Raw genomic sequence first — 18,076 nt, 5'->3', positions numbered from 1 at the left:
GGCCCTGACCTTGATCCTCCACTGCTTTACTGCCAAGGTTCACAGTACTCAGGGTAGTTAGATCTATATAAAGACTTTTGTAGTGTTTCCACCCACATCTTTAAAATTGAAACATTCCTAAAGTAAGTATCAATTACAAAAACCTGGATTTTAATTCTTTTAATGCCATTAGCTGACAATTTTTTTTATTCTCCTCCCCCCCCCCCAGCTGACAAATTTTAGTCATTATTTCTATACCATAATTTTATGGAATTTGGGATTCACTAGCAGAGATGTAGATGCAAGTTATAGGAGATGCAGATATGTGTGTGGGAATATAAAATCATCTCTATATGAGGGATCTAAAATAGATGCATTGAAGTAGAGAGTAGAATGGTAGATCAAGTGCTAAGATTCAGAAATGGAGAGGCGTAAGTTGAAGGTACAAATGATTCAGTTATACAAGATCCATAAGACCTAAAGATCTATTGTACAACATAGTGTTGGTTAACAATACTTAAAAATTTGCTAAGAAGATAAATATTATGTTGTGTTTTTTAGATAGATAGATAGATAGGTAGATAGATAGATAGGCAGACATAGGTGGGACAGTAGAAAACTTTTGGAGGTGATTGATATATTTAGGGCATAGATTGTGGTCATGTTTTCATATTTTTTTACTAATCTCCAAGCACAAGTTGTATACAGTAAATATGTATCACTTTTTGCATGTGAATCATAGCTCAACACAGTACCTTAAAAAATAAAATGATCTCCATGGTTCCTTCAAATTCAGATTCAGTGTTCTGAGATAACACAGTCTCACTTCCTTTGCCTTGCGAAGAAATGGCAGGCCATTGTCCTAAGAGTCATCTGAGGTTGCTGGCTCCTGGATAAACCTGATTTCCTCTTACCAACTCTTGTTTCTTGATTTTTTTGACTTTTGAGCAGCAGGTAGCAGACCCAGACTCTGGAAAGCAGAAACAAAAAACTTGCAATTCACTGTCTTAAACATGAGCCCAAAGTGGGCTAAAGGACTCGATCTGGACAGGTTTGTAATAGCAGGAGCCTGTGTACCCTCACCTGTTGGCTTGGAATATAGAGTCCAGAGAAAAATGGAAGGACAATTCTTCTTGTCACATTGTTACATACATTAAAGACTCTTGGGAGTGGTTCTGTACCAGCTTCTAGGTCTTCAACCTGAAAAGCAGAAACTGAATGGGAATTTTAAAATAGCAGTTTCAAGAGTTTTCACAATAATATTAACATCCAGATATTTTGGGGTATATGGTGAGAGTGAATTCCTACAGTCTTAAAATAAACACTTTCTCATAGTGGGGCCCTAATCCCACTCCCAGCTTCAGCACTCTTATTATAACATCACTGCTTGATGAACTTCCAAGGGTGTTAAGACATTTTATTTGATGAGCATATGCAATCCTAGCCTTTTAGAATGTCATAGAATCATTCCATGTAAGAAATAAACTGTATTTGTAATAAACAATGCTCTGGAAGAGAACAACTGTCTTAGATTTTCAGTTCTCTATCTGTACATATACAGGCAAGATGAATAGGAAGGTAGATGGATAGGAAGATCATTACTGTTATCCACTTAACTAATACTGATTAAAACATGCCTCTGTCCCATATCACTTTTCATTTTAGAAAACATGTCTTTCCAGCTTGGTCAGTTGATGTGTACTCCCTCCATTCTTATCCATCCCCCCTATCTCTGAGTCTAAATTACCTAAGAAACTGTTATATTTATAACATATGTATACTATATAAATATAAATATAAAATATGTACATATTTTATGTAAGTATTTACATTTGCATAGTTTTTCTCTCCAGCTTACATTCATACTTTATTTACTCATTAACAGCTTGAAACAGCTTACAAGGAGAATGTGATCTTCTCATTTTAACATCAACAGGGTGGTCTGTATATAGTTTTAAGTCATAAAATAGGCAGAGGCAAAAAGAAGAGTATCACTGGAATTAATCAGAAATCCCAATAGCACAATCTTGAAAAGTTTGGAGATTGTGACATAAAATTGTTGCTGTTTATTATTTCATAATTATTTTTTGGGTTTTTAAAGCAAGTTTTTAAATTTTTACAACAAACTTTGTTTTCGTGTCACCTACCAAACATTGTCATTCTTTCAATGTCAGTTTCTCCTGTATTTTAATAAGACCTATTATTTACATCAAACCACACAGCTATCTTCAGGAGAGGGTCAACTTTGCTCGTTTTATCTTTGAGGAACCTGCCCACGGTTGTTAACTGTTCTAACTTAGAGTAAACTAAGAATAAGCAAATTGAAGTTTAATTTTTTAGGGAGAGCATTTCTTTAATTTACGTAGGCAAATTGCAAAATTAAGGACAATGTAATCAAATTTATAATCAAATTTATTCTACTAATTTTTTATATTTGAGTTAAAAATTTTTTTTCATCACTGAACAACAAAATATAGTTCATATATCAGTGAGTTCTATGTAGAAAATAAAGCAGAGTAACAGTGACTAGAGTGGGCCAGACATTAGCTAACTCAGAGTGGTTAGGGAAGGTCTCTGAGGATGTGAGATATGAGCAATGAATGCCTAACGAAAAGAAATCATGAGAGGAAGATTTAAGGGAAGAATATTTCTGCTAAAAGAAAGAATATGCTCAAAGGTCCAGAGGTGAGAATGAGTTTACTGAACACAGAAGTAGAATGAGAAAAGAGCAGACAATAGAAAGTGAGGTTACAGAGGTGGACAGAGACCAGGCCATGCAGGTAAGGCTTGTGGATTTTATTCTTCTTGTAACAGGAAGTCCACTGGAAGATTCTAAGCTAATTGTATAAGAGTAGACAGAGAAAGGCTAGTTAAGAGATGATTGCACAGGTGTAAATGAAAGAAAATGATGAATTAGGCTAAGGTGTTTGGTTTGGAAATTGAGGTGATAAAAGTGACAGATTTGGACTATATCTTGAAGCTTGAACTAACAGAATCTGCTGAAGGATTGACTTTAAAAGAAACAAATGTTTAGCAGAGAGACTTTAAAGTGGCCCCTATGTCCTCTGCCTCCTGGTGTTCATAATTTGTATAATGCCCTCCATTGAGTGTTGGTGGGAACTGGCAAAGGTTATGGCACTACTTCTGTGAGGGCATTATATAAGACTTGTGTTGCTCAGTTTCTCATTTTCTCCCTTGCTAGCTTTGAATAACCTAGCTACCATATTATCAAAAGGAAATATGGCAAAGATCTGTAGGTGGCAAGCAGGAACTGACAATGACATCTAGCTGAAACTAGTAAGAAATCAGGACCCTCAGCCCCACAACCACATGAACTAAATGCAATCACAGCCTTGAAACTTAGAAGTAGATCACCCTCTGAACCTTGCAGAGCCCTGGCTCCTTGTAAATTATGGTCCATGTAAATTATGAGATAAAAATTTGTATGTTTTAAGCTGCTAAATCTGTCATAGCTTGTTACACAGAAATATAAATATTATATATATATATGATATGTAATTTAACTACTCTAGTCTTAGTATCACGTAGTGTTAAAACAATAAGAAAGCCATACCCTCAAATAGCCTATTTATTTTACAGATTGGGACAAAAAAGAACACAGAGTAAGCAACTTGTCTGAGAGCACACAGATCACTAGCAATTAGAATCCCCTTCCTAGTTCCTGTTCTGTTCCTCTTCCTGCTACATTCTGCTGCCATTTAAGCATTTTACAAGTTGTCTTTAAAACAAACAAACAAACAAACACACACACACACCTCTGTTAGTGTGTGTGAAGCACATCCTACAACTTTATTCTGGCTTGTTGAGACAGAATTTTTCTTCTTTTGATCCATAAAGGTGAGAGTTAGAGTTTCCATATTAGGCCAGGAAAAAAGACAAATCTTTCTTTACCTCATCCAGCAGACCTGCTCCATCTAAATTCTTAATCTGTGACTTGTGTAGCTTTAGTGGTGAAAATGAACTGGCATGTTTAGGAAAAACTCCTTAGAGTCACCCACACTTAGCTCATTTTAAATCTTTCTGCCCAGTCAAGGCAATTCTTCTCTTTCCATAAATCTTTGAGAAGTCCTTGCCCTCTTCATATGACTTCTCTTGGGAAACACCATCACAGTAGGAGTCAGTGAATGGGTTGAATGATAGAAAGCAAGAAAATATTTTCAAACAGAAGGAAGGAAAGAGAGAAAAAGGAAAAGGAGGGAGGGAAGTTAGAGAGAGAGGGAGGGAGGGAGGGAAGCAGGTAGGCAACAACGCAACCTAATTTCAGTGTTGGTGATAAAAATGTGATGCTTGGGAAGGGCCAGGGCACCAACATCTCTCCTCAGTTGCACAGCTGCTCTCAGACCTGGTAGATACGTCTCATGCTGCTTTCATGTCCACTGTCAGAGGCAAAAGAGACAGAAATTGGAATTTTGGATAATGTTACTTTGGAAGTTGTTCTTTGTTAATGCAGTTCTCAAAGTATTAGAAGGATTTAACAAACAACACCATTTTGGGAACTTTTAATACTTTCATGGCAACCATCCTCTCATTTCTCACATATTTGGTTGCCTTTTGTCTCATAACTCCCTTTTTAACCCAGTACAGTTACTATGTCCAGTCTAATATAAAGTTGGGAAAATGGAGTTCTTCTTTTGTGAATGAGCCAAAGAAAAATCTGTATCAGGGCTGATAGGATGAAATACAAACAGGGAGAGGACAAAAGAAAAAAAAATCAGCATCTATGTGCAGTGGACAACCAGATATTTTTAGGGTGCAATAGTTGTAAATGTTTATGTTTTAGCACGCTGTACATTGGACTTCTATTCAGCTATTTGATATAAACAAATAAAAGCAGTCACATTTTATGTGGAAATGTTTCACTTTTCTTAAGTACATATGGTTATTTATGGTTATTTTCAGTAATTCTGAGAGTAATTTGAGGTATTTAAGCTTTCTCCACTCCTGCTGGGGCAGTCCTCCCACCAAATCTCAGCACCATCCTGCAAAAATACTTTCTTCACTTGCCAGGATCCCAAAATTAGAAAATTAAATATTTTATTCCTTGCTTGTTTGTTACTTAACTGAATTTTAAATAACCTAGGAATGATAACAAATGAAGTTTTGTCAGCTATTTATACATGAAGGTGACTCAATCTCATCATTTCCTGGAGGTTTTGATGAATGTTTGGTAGTGGAGAAAAGTATGTGGGGTTCGTTAGAAGGAATATGTGGTGGTCACACCTGGGGGTAGATGGGTAAAGGGAAAGGGAGTTCAGAAGACAGACCAATCCAGCTCACTCAACCATCTGCTCAGCCAGGGAGCAGCCTGCTATGATCTCAGCCCAGCATCCCTCCTGATTTTTGGAAGAGATGGCAAATGACTGAACAGGCTCAGAAACCTAAATAACAATTATGTGGTGCTAAAGAACCACACCTTGTTACACATTGTTTAGTAACATAAATATTATTCTGTAAAGTTCCATGTATTCAAAGCTTTTAAAAGCACACTGTAACTTCAGGTTACTTAAACATGTCCTATGGTGCTACCTTCCTGGAAGAAGAGGGAATATTACCAGTGCTATGTAAATTTTGCTGTAATTACATAAATGTAATTACATTCTCTAAATTGCCTTATTTCTGAGCTAGTTTAATTTTTAGTATGAGCACTATATTTGATAACATTCCATATGATTGAATTGGTCCATTATTTCAATCAAGTAAATGATTAATTTAGTGAAAGATTGTCAGTCTGTATTTTTGTTCTGTTGCTTAAAATTATAAATATAAACAAAATTAATCCAAATCAGAACTAAAGTTCAAGTAAATACTATGCCTGCCAGTTAATTCAAGAGTTGTGGCATGGGCAAAAAAGATTATTGGCAACATCAGTGTGAATTTTTGTGAATCTACCGAGTTGAAGGAATTTGATTTTGATTTATTTAAAGAATTAGTTCTTAAAATATATTTTTAGGTATGTAAAGGAGAATGACTTGCACAGCTACAAAGGCTAAAATGTCATTTATTTGTCCAAACCTATAGATGTGCAACACTGAGTGTGAATCCTAATATAAAGGATGTACTTTGGATGATAAGGATGTGTTATTATATGTTCAATTGTAGCAAATATACACTCAGGTGGGAGATACTGATTATGGGGGGGGGGTACATACATATGTGAGGGCAGATTATATATGGGAAATCTCTGTACCTTCTACTCAGTTTTGCCATGACCAAAAACTGCTTTAAAAATTAAAGTCTAGGGACTACCCTGGTGGCGCAGTGGTTGAGCGCTGGGCTGTGAAGCTGCCCGCAGCCTCTGCAGCGCAGATTCCATCCCCGGCCACCAGCAAGGGTCCCACATGGCACGCAGACCTCTCCTGCCGCTGCTCCCCTCAGCAGTGTATTTCATCGGTCTGCCTGTTCTGTTCCCTACTCTGGCTCTGGTGAATTCTCTCACTCCCGCGCTTCTGACTGTACCCAGGGCTTGTATAAATAAATAAATTAATTAATCTTTAAAAAAAATAAAAATTAAAGTCTATTTAAAAAGAAAAGAAAAAATGTCTGGACTTAAGAGTGTGGGCTTTTCACCAAAGAACTGATAATTAAAATGCCCAAACAAAACCAAAACTCCTCACACCCTAGTGATTGTGTATGAATCAGATTAGCATCTGATGGAGTTCAAGAAGTAATTATTGCAGTTGAGTAGGAGAACTTAGAAAGATTTGACTAAGTTTTTGTTTTTGTTTTTTTAACCAAAATTGAATTCATTTTAGTGGATTCTTCATCATTTATAGTGAGATCAGTTTTATTTCTTGGACCAAATCACAAAAGCAGATGAACATCCAAGGGAGGGTGTGGGGGGAGGGAGGTAGGGGTGTGTGTGTGTGTGTGTGTGTGTGTGTGTGTGGGCACACACATATGTGTGCATGCAGATATATATACACATTTTGGATCCTACTCTGCAATTTTCTACTTTTTTGCCTGACCTCCTTCATACCTGTTAGCAGCCAGGGGTAAACAGAAGAGCCACTGCTTCCATCACAGGGGGCAGAATACTCTTTGTCACTGACTTCCAAATCAAAAGTTTTGCCAACTTAACTCCTGAACATAGGCCATTTGTTTTTGTGTACAAAGACATTTTGAAATAAACTGGCTGTGATTCCTTAGTTTTGTTAAAAATAGCTTGTGTGTGGGGTTAACTTTGGGAATCAAGGAGGTTTGAGAATAATATTTATGTGCAAAATGGGCACTTGCCCTCAGGTTGTGCAGTATTTGCTGAATAGGATTCCATATGTGACATATATGTAAACAAATACAGATCACCTTTGGGAATTTAAAGATATATTAAAAGTAAAATGTTAGTTTTTGACCCAGGGATACTATTGAGAATTCTGCAGGTACCAGGACCATTATGCTTTAACTATAAATAGATCAGCTTCCTGAAGCTATGGACAAACAATAGGAACAACTCATGCATGCATGCATACACACATACATTCATATCTATATAGGCTCGATGGGTTAAGTATTTAAAATGAGCACCAATTGAAGTGACAAAATCAAATGTATAGCTCTTTCTTGTTTAATTTGTTTTAATTTCCCATTAGTTAACATAATAAAATTGGGCATTTTCCCAGCATGTAAACTTTTGGAAACATAATTTTATTTATTAAAAATAATTTTGCTGGCCTCCCTGGTGGCGCAAAGGGTTAAACACCATACTATGAAGCAATCCACAGCCTCTGCAGCATGAGATCGATCCCGGCCGGCCAGGGAGCAACCCACATGGCGAATCAGATCGCTCCTGTCTCGCCTGCTGCGCCCCTTGGCAGTGTGTTTCGTCAGTCTGCCTGTACTTTTCCCCACTCTGTCTCTGGTGAATCCTCTCACTCCCCGCATCTCTGGCCTGTACCCCAGCTCTTGCATGCATAAATGGATAGATCTTTAAATAAATAAATAAATAAATAATTTTGCACATCATTTCTTATCTTTGCTGTGCACGTTTTTATGTTAACCTTTTTTTCTGTCCTCTTTGTTTTGAGCTCTTCAAAATAATAAAAAAGCATACCATATTAGAAACCATTATGCAGTAACTTGTTTTTCTTAGGTTATACACCTCTTTTCCCCAAATAAAAACATTTTCACAGTTTTATTACAACTTTATATTATTTGTTACAAACTTCCATTACAGGTTCCAAAAACTAAGGTGACAGGATACATTTCTTCTTGTTTTCTTTTGAGTCAAAAACATCTCCAAGTCTCATGTTTTTGATTATCTGGAAATCCACTGAGTTCTTCCAAATGCTTTGAGATAACTTTTTTTTTTAATACAAGGGTATAGGCTAGATGCACGGATGGTGAGAGGATTCAGCAGAGACAGAGCGGGGAACAGAACAGGCAAACTGATGAAATACACTGCTGAGGGGAGCAGCGGGTGCAACAGGAGAGGTATGTGCCACCATGTGGGATTCTTGCCGGCAGGCTGGGATCGAACCCGCACTGCCGCGGCTGCGAACAGCTTCACAGCAAGGCACTCAACCCGCTGCGCCACCGGGGAGGCCCTGTGGTAACTTTTCATTATGGACTTTCTTAAAGACTGTCCTCTCTCTTCCTCACTCAGTTTGCTTTTACCATAGTGGTTTTGTTGTTACATGAATAAGCCTAGAATTTACACTAAAATAACTTTCTATGATTATATAATTTGCGTGAGAAAATTGAGATACATAACAGATTTTTTGTTGTTGTTAATATCTTGGCACAAAGTATCCATAGCTATTACTATTAGTTATTAGTAAACATACTTTCAAAAATCTGGTAATGTACAAATTGGGACAATGTATAAAAATCTGATAATGTACAAATTTTCTATGTAGAGATTATTCAGAAAATAAAAACCAGTCTTTCCCCCCTAAAACCAGCTATCCAGTGTTCTCATATGCTAAATAAATAACTAAATTGTTCATCCTTACCCTTGAATTAGATTTGGAAATTGTTATTTTTACAAGAAACTCTGGCTTTCGTTAGCATCTTTTAATGAATTTGGCCATCTTGAGTGAAGATACTTGAATCTAATAAACAATTAGTTAAAATGTACTACCTACACTAGGGTAAGATTTTTATTGTAATTTAGTTTTGTTTTTTAATCAGAGCTTTGTACTGGGCAGGTTAGCATCAGAGCTCTAACCAACTGCTTTGACCTTAAGCCTTCACAGTCCTATAATTATGATGCTCTATCCATACAGAAGCAAGGAGCTTATTATTGTATTTAATTTTAGAACATATATGTATATATAATAATCAGGTTTGTGAAGGGTGCAATGAATCATTGGCTACTGATAGTTTCATTTTTTAATAAACAATAATTTATCATGATTAAATGGGATTATGATGTTTTTGTTTCCATAGTTAAAAAACAAGAAAGGAAAACAACAAATATGCTTTAATAAATGTAAGTTACTAAAATAACATTTAAATACAGTTTTGTGTGGAGTTAAAAATTGCAGAATGCTTCATTATTTATACTTCGACCAGAAATTTTCTCCAAAATGTCAATACAGATTAATTTAATTTTTGTGATACTGTAATTTGCAGTGTGGCTGCCACAGCTGTATGCATAACTTCAGGCTTTGGAGCAGGAAGAAGGAAGAGGGCAGTTGCTAGCCATATGTGTTCCTTTTATTGGAAAAGCAAAACATTTCCCTCTTGCACATATTTTGCCATATCACTGGACTTTGGGAAGTGGCTCTAGCTTTTCTTGTTTCTGTTGATTTCTTGAATCTAGCATTGGCTTCTGCCTTTTTTGGGTTTTCTCTTAAGTTTTTTCCCTCATCCTAGTAGTGAAGACAGGTAGGTTTGCATCAATTGCAAAATAGGCCTCCTTGTGCTATTATTACAAACAGTTCTCAGAAGGATGTCTAGAAATGGCTTGAGTACCAGTAGCCAAGACTGACCTGGATTTGAGTAGCAGAAGTTGAGGGGACACTGGAGTATACCATATTATACTATATTTGGGAGCCTCCAGGTTTTTTTCAGTACTTGAGAAACTGAATGAGTTTCAGGAACTCCTGAGGACTCAGGTTTCTTTCATGGAGTCCGGATGTGCCCTTTGATTCTGGTCTTCCATTGCGCTAGAATTGACCTAGGGCTAGTGATGGTCCAGAGATTGCCAGTCTCTGTATAAAGGCTAAGATTTCATCATATTTATCTGAGTTTGGCTTTAATAAGCAGAATTAAAGTCACACTGCTCATGAATTTAGTGGTGCTCTAAGAATCTACTACATTGATCTTTTTTACCTGGTAGTATATTTCATTAATTATCTCAATGTAACTATTTCATCAATTGTGAAAAAAACATAAGAGACCAGAGAAAGGCTTTAAAAATTGTTATTATAGTGAAGCCACCTGAGACTGTGTAAAAATAATAATTATGAATGAGAGCTATAGGTACATTTTTCGTTCTTAAAAAGTATAAAGGTTTTATAAAATTATTGGAAATAGTTTGGTATGACTGGAAGTGCTTTCAAGTATTTGGATGAAAGGCATCTTGGTAAATATAAAAAATGAGTTCTCAAGTTAGTAATAACAGTGAATTAGCAATTTTATATGAGGACTTCAATGTACATTAGATATATTAAATATCTAGTAGAGAGTCTTTCTTCCAAGATGACTAAACAGACAGGAACTGACTCATAAAAGTTCACAGAACAAACAACAATATTATTTGATTTTCAGCCTGTGACTTATTCCCAATCCACTTTACTGCCTATGGCTTACAACTATTAGGCACACATTTATTAATCAATATGTATCAAGTAGTGACTATGTAATAAGTGCTGTAATAGGTGTTGGTTTCCAAAGATGAATAAAATCTGATTTTTGCCTTTAAGAATCTCATAGCCATTCTATGTTCATCTAATCATCCTACAGTGGCCCACATGGATATTCTGGAAGGAACAATTACTTTTTTGAATCTTACCCTGATTTCGACTTAGGAATTTATCACTAAATCTACCTAGATTTGCTTAGACTATTTGTACTGTATTACAGAAATACAAGTGTGTGTGACTGGATATTTAGAGAGGATCATGACGTTTCTGGTGGAGTGTGGAAGTTTTCAAATATTATTAAAAATCAAATAGCTGAGGGCCTCCCTGGTGGTGCAGGGGGTTAAGCACAGCACTGTGGGGCTGCCTGAAGCCTCTGCAGCACGAGTTCGATCCCCCGCCTGCCAGGGAGCTACCCACATGGTACAGCAGACCTCTCTTGTCTCGACTGCTGCTCCCGTCAGCAGTGAATTTCAGTCAGTCTGCCTGTTCTATTCCCCACTCTGTCTCTGGTGAATCCTCTCACCGCCCCACACCTCTGGCCTGTACCCCAGCTCTTGTATGTATAAATAAATAAATCTTTTAAAAAATCAAATAATTGATCTTCTCTTTTAAAATATATTTTCTTTTTTACATTGAAATAATAAATGTCCTTCTGTTCTCGAGCCAGTTGGCTCTAAGCCAGGGGTCTTGCCACTTGGTATGATCCCCAGGTTGGCTTCCTTTTATAAATTTATTTTATGTTCATTTCTAACTTTGAAGATCAAAGGTTCTTAGAAACTCTTTTCCCTCTTCTGTGAATTAGGTCATTCTATGATTGCCTGTTAACTTTCTTGTCTCCTAGACTCAGAATCCTAAGTTTTAGACTGGAAAAAACCTTGGAAAGGAATGCTTCTCAACTTCATATTCTCTCACACCCTAATTTATCTTTATGGCTGCATTGTGTCTCCTCAGGTTCCATGAACATTGAGACTACACTTCTTGAAAAGATGAGGGAAATGTCCATCAACAATAATCCCAAGGTAGTAATTTTTACTGCTTATTAACTTTTCATATCATATATTGATCCTATACTCTACCCATAACCCAATGAAAATTGTTTTATAAAAAGGCATTCTGGGTTATCTTTAGTACTATGCCCGATTAGCAGGGACAGTTAAGAGATGATTATATGGTTACCCATGTCACTGAATGTAGTTTGGACTTAAATAGTAATGTCGGAGTGTCATGCTAGAAATTTGCAATAATTCACATAAAATAATGGTTTTACCTTGAGGACCATACAGAAGCTGCCTATTTTCTATGTCCTGGCCCTTTGCTTAGCTCTTCCTTGCTTTCTGCATAATATTGGGGATGCCCAGCATCTTCACTTGCTTTAAAGAAACATTAGCTAAGCAGAGATTATTTCCTCCATTCCCATCCTGATAACTTTCTATTGGTTTCTCCCTTCTGTGTGTGTTTGGAAGGTTAATTAAAAATTTTACTGTAAGTAAAAGTAATTAAAATCTGTTTCCTTCAGTTTTTGCTGGTTGAGGAAGAAGAAAATGCTAGGAGGCTGTGGAAAGAAAAATTTTCTGTTACTTCCAGTTCTGGGAACAGGTAACATTTATATATATTCTTTAAATGACAATTTAAGTACACTAAATTTGAGTATTCTTCATGTTTGTTGGAGATGCAACTACATTTTTCTTCCTCAATATATTGAATTGCTTCTAAGGAAATTATTTAGCCAGTTACAAACTTCGTAGTTAGTGCTCTTCTAAATATGGCTCACTTATTCCAACTAGAAGGCAAATTTACTGGACATTCTTTCTTTTTGGACAATTTCTTTTGGCTTCACTAAGTTAACTAAATTTTTCCTCTTGCTTCTCTGAATGTGTATTCTTTAAGCTCTGAAAGGAGAATAGTTCCCATTTTTTATTTCTTGGATCTCAACATCATTCATTTTGAAGATAAGGGGTCAGCCAGTCACTCCTGGAATCTATGTTATGAAAAAGGAACTTGTGACTTCATGCTTTTTTGTTTGCTTATAAAGAATGTAAGAATTGGAGTGTTTCCCTGAAGTAGCCCCTCGTAATACCTTAAATTCTTTTTTTTTTTTAAGATTTATTTATTTATATAAGAACTGGGGTACAGGCCAGATGCTCTGTCACCAGAGACAGAGCAGGGAACAGAACAGGCAGACTGACGAAATACACTGCTGAGGGGAGCAGCAGGAGAGACAGGAGAGGCCTGCCGCGCCACGTGGGACCCTTGCTGGCCGGCTGGTTACTAACTGGCTCTGCCCGTGGCTGCGGACAGCTTTACAGCGCTGCGCTCAACCGCTTGCGCCACCAGGTGAGGCCCAATACCTTAAATTCTTTAAGCAATTTTTAAAATATAGGCAATATCCGGGTATTATTCCTGGATAGAAATAGGGTCACATTCTGAGGTACAGGGGTTAAGATTTCAACCTATGAGTTTGCAGAGAGGGGAAACACAATTCAACCCATAGCAATTATGACCCTCATCTCCCATTTTCGAAGACTCATGAGCAAAAGGGACATGTCTCTTTGGTCTGTGTCTTACTTAAAAAAGCATAAAGAAAAACAATCACCAACCAAAAATAAACAAATGAACCCACTGGCTAACTAAACAAACTACTGCTAGCCAGAGATTTTAGTGCTCATTTGACAACATGATTGACATAGGTAAATTTTTTAAGCATAGCTTCAGGAAAGCTTCTTTTATATAGATTCCAAGAATCTAACAAAAAATATATATTGTGAAAAATAAGTTTTAAAAGAGAGAGAATAGATTTTTAAAAAGTAAACCAAAAATTCAAATTTGAAAATCTTCAGATTTTATATAACCTATTTACTAGGAAACTGTAAGGGTGCCACCCATCCTGCATTCTGTGGAATTGTTCCAGTCTTACTAGGAAAATCTTACATCCTGTAAACTTCACTTTCATATCTGAATAAATGCTTAATATTTATTAGAGTGCTAAAATAAGTTATTGGTTGATGGTGACTTACTACTCTACCAATTCATTTTTGCCTGGCACATACTGTAAAAAAATATGGAAAATCTGCCCATGAATAATTTAATTTTAGCGGTTGCTTTTCATAGCATATAACATTTAAAAGAAAGTAATCTTTAATTTTAATGTATTGGCTTTTTTTTTTAAAGGTAGAGATGAGTGTTTTGGTTTCATCACTCTATTTACTGATATATATATGTATCTGTCTTTAATAAAATGTAAATACATACACATTTTGAGATGCAGTTATACTGGGGAATAGAAAATATATGTTTTTATTCTTTTGTTCAAATTATAGTTGTTAATTGTCATTAAAAATTACTAGAAACAAGTGTTCTGGGGGAAGGAGACATCTTACTCTGAGACATCTAACTGTGACATGGTAATTTTTAATATTTTTGGTGTTTGATGTCCATCACCTAAAACAGTATATCTGAAAACTATGCAACATTATTTATACTGATAATAACAAATCTGGAGAAGTTCACAAAGCAATAAAACACCATTAAGTCATAGCTGCCACATGGACTACTACTTCCTAAAACCCTATACTTCTTGATGTAATCTGAAAACAGTATTTTTAGACTAAGCTCATATTTTCATAAATGAATTTTAGAAGCTTGTACTTCAATATTTTGAGGGTTTTATGATACTCTATACTATATATAGTATCTAGGGTTTCTGTGATAATAGAAAGCCGTTTGAAATTTTCACTTTTTGATTCATCACTTTGTTCTTGTGAATGTTGCTTAGTAGAACAACTAAAAACTTCAAGATATTCTTGAAACAAGCTTTCAAAATCACCCAGATTTTAATTTTTTTCTATTTTTTGGAATACGAAAATCTCTGATATCCCATTAAATCCTACATTGACTATGCAAAGATGTTACCATCTCCATTTTATTGAAAAAGAAGTTGAAGTTCAGATAGTAATTACCTCATTATATATAAGAAGTAATCTTGATGAACTCAGATTTGTCTAAATGTAGATCAGCTTGTCCCTCTACTATGATATACCACCTCCTTAAAGACAAGGAGGGAAGATTCATGGATTGTTAGGTTAATTCCACCTGGTATTATTATAGTCTTGTTCTTGGAAATAGTTTGAAATTAGTGTCTAACTTATTAATAACAGAAACAACAAATAAAAAAACTAGACTAGTTAAAAAAAAACTAGACTGAAGATCAGGAGAAATTCTTCCGGCTTTTAATTTCAAAACAAATAGATTTCAGTAGAAAGGTTTTCTTTCCTTTCAGGGGATGATAGTCATATAGGAGTAATTTAAACATCTATTTAGCAGAGAAATATTTTGCTAATAATCCTAATAAACATCCCAGACATGGTTATCTGTTGATCAAGCAACAACTTACATGAATGACTGGACCTTAAGGGTAGTTGTGTAAGCTGAATTGTCTTTCTAGTGACATGTTTGGCAGAGAACTTAATGTATTTTGAACTGGAAATATCCAAACAACAACAGAAAATTTGATCTTTTCTATATGAAGACCATAGCTAATTAATTTGCTCAAAAGCAGTTTAAGGCACTTCTGCCCTTTGTACCACTTTTCTTTATAATGCCGTTATGGTTTGCAAGCAGTTTGGAACAAATAGCATTGATGAGACAAGCAGTCTCTGTATTAGGTGAACAGGAGAAACCATAAGAGTTGTCATATACTCTTACTTTAAGAAATGTCAACAGTTTGAAAGAGAAAATATACTGGATTTTCCCTGGGGCCAGGTAGCATAGTCACATAAAGATAAATGCAATTTAATGTTATTCATGAGATTTTAGTGAGAAATTATTTCCTAAGTATCTAATTACAAGCTCAATATAAGCTCACAATTGGTAGATGAATACACTTAATTTACTGTGACTACAGATTCAGTTAATCAACTCTTTAGAAAATGAGACTTTTTAGTAGACAGAAGAGACTATACTTAGTGTTCAACTTTAGCTTAGCTGGTATACCTTGTGAAGAGCTGACACACAATCAGTCATCAAACTACATCCATCCACATTTACCTTAAAGGGTTTTATATGTGCTTGATTGCACATACAAAAAGGAAAAACAAATTAGGCATGTCTAAAGTAATTGGTATCATGAAGATACAACTAAACTCGTTTAATGATACCCTACATCCTCATAAACTGATAATTGTAGTCTAGATGTTTTTCATTTGCAGTTTTAAATTAGTCAAAACATTAATGTTTTCCAGTGTGACTTCCTAATGATGAATTATTGTTTTTTCAAAGGATGGAACCATCTTAGCGCTGAGGAGAACACAAAGCAGATTTTACAAAAAGTACATACCTTGTGACCACAAGAAATGGATGCTGAGCTTGCCACATAGCACACTAATTAGGCAATAATGTCTAGAGAAGGAAAGGGTGGGGATGAAAAAGGGAAGACTCACAGTGTTGTTGGACGGTCAGGTGAAGCTGAGAAAATAGTCCTTGAAGAAGCTGAAACCTGCCTAAGCTGTACTGCCATCATCAAGTGAAACCTACATTCTTTGAGGTTGATGATGACCTTGAAAGTATTTCTGCCACTTAGTTCTAGCAGTATATTTTATATATTTTTGGCAACTCTATAGATACATATTGAAAATCAATCTTCACACAAATGTGATGTTGAGGAAGCAAAACTTTCAAATATTCACTGCTATATTTTAGATAACACACGGGGTAGACAATTCAAAAAGCAATTAAGTATAGATGCAGCAAAATGGACCTTACCAAACTAAGATCCTTTATTTGGTGATATTATTTTCCAGGTTATAAATATCTGTATCTAATAAATAAATGAAGTAGTCTAAAAATAAACAAGAATTCATTAAATCAGATAATTTAATGAATACTTCAGAATTCCCCAGAGGTATAATGATGGAATCAATTAAAATGCAAATCAAGAATAGAAAACTATCACCCATTTTTCTCCTCAATGAAATTATATATTTATGAAAGATTTGTTGAGATTTCCTTCAAAACTATCAATATAATCCAGACTTTTAAAAGCTCAATTAATTTAATTAGTGTTTTATGGATGAGAATCCCTGAAGAGAGTTTTAAGTTAGCCAAGTTCAAAGGCTTAGATGGCATAAGTGGATTCAAGAAAACCTTCTTGTGGTTGAGGAAATTAAAAGCTCAGAAAATTCAAATTAACCTTTTTGCCTCTGTAAGTGCCAAGAAATTCCTTTCGACAATTCTTGAGATGACATTTTCTATAAAGCCCCAACTTTTAAAACTGATTACAAAATTCAGCAGTAAACAGTTAAAGAAAGAAAACATGCACAACTGTTATTTTGACTTAGTCTCAATTTTACATATCAAAAAATATATAATTAAGCTTTTCACCAACTAATTTAATTTTTTTTTAAATCCATTTTCTAGCCATATGATGCCCTTACAGGGGAATGGACTATTAGCTGGACTTGGGTTGCAGCCATCACTTGGAAGTTCTACAACAGCTCCGGTGTGCAGTGGTTTCCAACCCACCCAAAGGATGATTAGTTCCTCCCCCGCCCCGGCAATACGATGACCTCCTTCATCAATATTAAGTTAGTTCTTAAGATTCTACTGGTACTGAGTCCTGTCGTCTTTGAAGAAGCCAATAGGAAAGAAGAGTCCTTTTTATGCCTATTGGCATCACCAATATTGTCCCCTCTTGCTAGGTGGTACGAAAAAAGAAAAATAAAGCAGAACGAGCAAGGACTTTGCAGACAAGTCTAGGCTTAAATCCTAGTTCTGCCCTTCTGTCTTTAAGTGACCTGGGGTGAATTTTTTAACCCCTCCCACTCTGCTTCTTTTTATGAACAGTGGGAATAATAACAGTATTACTTCATCAAGGTATTATAAATAAGAGATGAGATAGTATCTGATAAGTACCTTATTTCTTATCTGCCACTTTTATAGTGCCTTTTGTTAAATATGTAGCTCAATGCAGATAACAATGCAGTAAAACCTTTCTGGCAGACATCCTTGGGAAAGATGTTCTGATTTTATTTTTAACTATTAAGTATTGAAACAATCACTCCAGTAAATATTTTAATTGCATTGGCGAGGAGGACTGTATTCAGGACATGTGATAAGGGCTTTATTTCTTATAGTAGGGTCTTCCTTATTACAGTTTTGATCTGAGATCACAAATTCAAGACCATAGATGAGGGAGTGTCTAATAGGGATTTATGTCTGTGAGACACCATTATCTTTTACTATACTCCATTCGTAATTGATATGTTGTTACAACTTGG

This window comes from Talpa occidentalis, unplaced genomic scaffold, assembly GCF_014898055.3.
Source record: "Talpa occidentalis isolate TD23 unplaced genomic scaffold, MPIMG_talOcc4v2.1 talOcc4.3, whole genome shotgun sequence".
Lineage (NCBI taxonomy): Eukaryota > Metazoa > Chordata > Mammalia > Eulipotyphla > Talpidae > Talpa > Talpa occidentalis.
Note: the sequence above shows the minus strand (reverse complement) of the source record.